General features: G+C 40.0%; 1 protein-coding gene across 2 annotated transcripts in view; it reads left to right on the forward strand.

The window, feature by feature from the left end:
• LOC144972353 (uncharacterized) overlaps positions 1–5,000 on the forward strand; it is a 395,531-nt gene that overhangs the window by 234 nt on the left and 390,297 nt on the right. For both annotated transcript variants that reach the window (XM_078913461.1, XM_078913460.1), the window contains exon 1: positions 1–12. This exon is cut by the window's left edge. The gene's annotated coding sequence lies outside the window, so the exon portion shown is untranslated. The remainder of the gene's footprint in view (positions 13–5,000) is intronic.

The following is a 5,000-nucleotide window of genomic DNA, read 5'->3' on the forward strand; positions in this document are numbered from 1 at the left end:
TTGTCTTCAGAGGTAAGTCGATGATAAATAATTGGGAAGAAAAGTGTGATGTACAAAAAAAAAAAAAAAAAAATACTGGTTAAATAAAAAAAAATAATTGAGCTTTTATACAGCGCAATATCCACTAAACGTGCTTAAAGCACTTTACAAGGGGACGATAGAGAATAAATTTTTTTTCGCGGCGGTGATGGGGTTTGAACCTGCGATCTTATCCTGAATTACCTGAGTTTGATACGATTTTTTTTTTGGGTTCGTGGATAGCTCATACGGTAGAGTCACGCTCTCACCGGCCAGGCGAAGTTGTCGTACCAATAAGGTCGCAGGTTCAAACCCAATCACGGCCGCGAATTTTTTTTTATTCTCTATTGTCTTCTGGCACTTTTCTACTCACTTCATCTCTTGTTGTTACCAACATAAGTTCCGCTCCAATCACTTTTCTGATTTACAAGGGGTCATGACGCATTTTCAAAATGTACTCGGGTCTAAGTCCTATTTTCATTATTCAAAGAAAACCGCAATTTTTGTCATTTATTTATTGACTTAAAGAGGAAAAAAATTTACATGTCTCGTGTGCCTCATAGAACAATTAAACAGTCGATTTCTGACCAATCAAAACATGGAATTTGTGACACACCTTCACACGTGCTCGGACAAATAAATATAGTTGAGTGTTTATAAACAATAACGTGAATAAAATCGACCTTTCTCTGATCATTGTTATTGTTTACATACCGCCAAATGGGTGATTAGTTATCACACGATTTTCTCGATCATATTATAAACGTTTAAGCTTACATATAGATAGAATGCGCTTGGCTAAGGAGTTCACAACAGTGCCATCCGGAAGTATAACGGACCAACACACAAAACTGTGTGTAATCTTGAACTTTTATAGTCTGGTTAATACAGTTTAGTGAGAACAACTCACAAACGCGAATGGCAAAAACAATAACAAAGACCCGAGTGACGTCATCTTCGTTCTATCTATAGTTTTCTCTGTTGGGTTTTATTGATCTCAAGCAGTAGAACAGTGGGTATTTTACTTATATTCATACCATCGATAGTAAAACCTGTGTAAATTGCTATGTTTACAAATCATGGCCATTGTTTACATTATGACGACTGTCCGAGAGGCGTGGTTACATTATGACGACTGTCCGAGAGGCGTGGTTACATAATGACGACTGTCCGAAAGGCGTGGTTACATTATGACGACTGTCCGAGAGGCGTGGTTACATAATGACGACTGTCCGAAAGGCGTGGTTACATTATGACGACTGTCCGAGAGGCGTGGTTACATAATGACGACTGTCCGAAAGGCGTGGTTACATTATGACGACTGTCCGAGAGGCGTGGTTATCTAGGTGTCTATCACACTGTTTGAAACTCCACATTTTCGCTGGTGATTTCTATGGAGTCCAAAAGACAGCTTGATATTGTTGACTCATTTTCTATCTGGATGTGACTTAGGATGTATTAAAAGTCCCCGACTCCAATGTTGGTCGTTAATAAAGATCATCCATCCTCGCTCGCTCTTTTACGCCCGGTAATTCTTAGAATCCGCCTATACTGCCTGCATGTCTTCTTATGATTCAATATGTAACCTTTCATTATTAGTCCTCCAAAGGACTGGTTACATACACACTTCCAGAGATTTAGGAACCAGAAAAAGTATAAGGTGTGACGTCACGCCTTTTTGCCCTATTGAACAATGTTAATTTTTAAAAAAATAATTAAAAAATTGAGAATTATATAGCGCAATATCCACTAAATGTGCTCAAAGCGCTTTACAAGGGGTCCCTGGTCAACAGCAACATTTAACATGTAGGACGGGACATGACGCCTGTTAGGCGAAATTACAAATTTTCGGACAAAAGACAACGCTGTTAACGGCCAGGTACTCATTTTACACCAGAGTATGGTGAGAGAATGTGAGTAAGGAGCCTTCTCCAAGAACTCAACTATGCGCCGAGCGCGAAGCTCGAACCCTGGACCTTCCGATCCGAAAGTGAGTGTCATACCACTAGACCACATAGCCGCACAAACAAAAACAAAAACAAAACAAACAAATAAACAAAAAACAAAAACAAAACAAAACAAACAAAAACAAATTAGAGCATTTGTATAGAGCAATATCTACTAAACGTGCTCAAAGCGCTTTACAGGTGGTCCCAAGCAAACAGCAATTCTACACATGTATGGCGAGACATAACCCCTGATAGGGGATATTACCGTTTTTAAAAAAATCCGACAGACAACGATGTGACAACGGTCAGGTACTAATTTTACACGTGAGTACGGTGAGAGAATGTGGGTAAAGAGCCAATTATAAGGACTCAACTACGCGCCGCTCAATGCGGGTCTCGAACCCTGGTCCTTCCCATCCGAAAAGGAGTCATACTAGTAGTCCACATAACCCCACAATTAAACGTTTATGTCAACGGAACTGGTGTGTACACCGGTTTTTGTAACGTTGAATGAAATGTGGTAATCTGTTTTGATTTGTTTAATAATGCCTACCTTGCAGATATAAAGCTAGTCTTAGACAAAGTGCTTTCCGCCAGATCTGTCAGAGCCAGCTACCCAATCACCGTTGGGTGTGGACAGAAAAGTATAGGAAATAGAAATAATGCTTCATTTCTTAAATACCCATTTTATTTCTAGCGTTGAGGGTTCCGATAGCTCAGTTGATAGAGCACTCGCTTCACACGCAAAGGAACCGAGATGGATTCCCAGTGAAGTCGAGATATATTCTGAGCCCCACCCCCTATCCACACTGCAGCGATTGGGTAGCTAGGTCTGTTAGATCAGGCGTCCTAGCTATAGGGTAGGAAGCAATTATATGTATTGTCCGTTTCACGCTATAAACACCGTGATAAACTCCGGCTTCAAGGATCTGCTAGATGGAAAAGTGTTGTACTTTATCGATGTACTAGCGTCTCATCTAAAGGGTAGCAAGCAATTGATATTGTCTGTTTCACGTTATAGGAATAGTGGACGTTGGGCTATGATATAACAGTCTGTCAATTATTTGTTTTGACACTGCTGCTAATTGGGCGATTGGGATCTTTGAAATGCGTGTGTGTGTGTGTGTGTGTGTGTGTGTGTGTGTGTGTGTGTGTCTGCGTGTGTGTGTTTGTGTGTGTATGAGTGTGTGTGTCTATGGGTGTGTTTGTGTGTGATATAGAGAAGGAAAGATTGAGAGAGAGAGAGAGAGAGAGAGAGAGAGAGAGAGAGAGAGAGAGAGAGAGACATTCTTTAAGTAAACAGATCAATTTCGTTCCCTCTTGTTTTCCTAACGTGTTTTCACAACCGCAACAACAACAACAACACCACCAAACACTTATTGTACCCAAGACTGTTACCAGATAGCAGTGATTTATAGACTACACGACATCCCGTGAGTGACTGTCACATGCGATTCTTTCAACCCACAACACGCGAGCTGTAAAAATTTCTATGCATTAACCTGTCCGTCTGCTGCCTCTTCCTAATCTGTTTCACAATTGGATTCAGCAGTCTGATGTCACGCCGCCCGGCAACGGCGGCCATTTTGGTTCTAAACAAAGAAAATAATTACTTTTTATTTTTTCATCCTGGCTAGAACTTTTCATATGCCTTGTGATCAGAATGTGTAAAAGTCAAAACATGATCAAATTTATGTTTTTTCCCCTCTGGATATGCTTTTATGCTCGCCGGAGAAATATTTCATACGGCGTCCGCCATTGTTCCGATAGTTTAGAGCCAGTGTTACTAAGTTACCATGCGTCATTAGGAAGGAAGTGACGTTACGACTATTGAAGAGTATAGTAAATATCTCGGTAAACAATGGGAGAGAAGACATTAGAAAAGAAGAAAACTTGCAAAAAGAAAATAGACAACAAACAAATAAACAAAAACCAGCCCACCCATCCCTCTCAAAAAACAAACAAACAAGCAAACAAACAAACAAGCAACTCCCCCCCTCAACCCCCCTCCTAAATGAAAAACAACAACCCAACAATATAGATAGAATGAAGTTGCCGCCACTCGGGTCTTTGTTATTGTTTTTTTTTTTTGTTGCCATCCGCGTTTATGAGTAATTCTCACTAAACTGTATGACACCAGACTATAAACGTTCATGGTCACACATAGTTTTGTGTGTTGGTCCGTTATACTTCCGGATGGCAATGTTGTGAGCTTCATAGCCAAGCGCATACGATCTATAATATAATAAAACAGAACTGACATTAACTTGAGACAAGAGGACAGTAACTTTGTTTCTTCAAAATTTAAGAAAAGGCTCTTTACTGTGGTGTAAATTGAGTACCAGGTCGTCAAACGCGTTGTATCTGTCGGATAAACCATAATTGTAATATCGCCTAACAGACGCCCGTCTTGTTCTATAATACGTAACGCGTTGCTGTTGGTCAGGGATCCTTTGTGAAGCGCTATGTGCACGTTTAACGGATATTGCCCTATATATAAAAAGCACAAGTTTACTTGTTTGTAAAAAAAGAAGTGACAAACAAGTTAACTTTAGTTTTTTTTTGGTAAAAAAAGCAGTGACAAACAAGTAAATTTGAGTTTTTTTTTATATATAGCATTGGCAGTCTTTTATGCATTACGTCCGCATACCCCCTCCCCCCCCCCCCCCCCCCCCCCTCCTCCTCCCTTTTTTGTTCTTCCCAAGCCTTGAGAAATGAAATAGCGTTTTTGAAAAACCCCCCAAAAACCCAATACAACATAAAAATATTCTAACAACAACACACCGAAAAACAAAACGACACCAAAACAAACATACAAACAAATAAACAAACAAACAAACAAACAAAACAACAAACAAAGCAAAAAAAACCCCAACAAAACAAAAACAAAATTATCTTTCCTTAGGCAATCTTCAGAAAACGATCAGGGAAGGGACCCCCAGTGCGGCAGCACAAGTGAACGGAAATCCCCGGTACGCCTTTTGAATCAAGGCGCACGGCTGGTTGATGAGGAAGACTATTAAATACACTTTG

This window comes from Berghia stephanieae, chromosome 5 (assembly GCF_034508935.2).
Source record: "Berghia stephanieae isolate SIO BIC M18660-M18661 chromosome 5, UCSD_Bste_1.3, whole genome shotgun sequence".
Classification (NCBI taxonomy): Eukaryota; Metazoa; Mollusca; class Gastropoda; order Nudibranchia; family Aeolidiidae; genus Berghia; species Berghia stephanieae.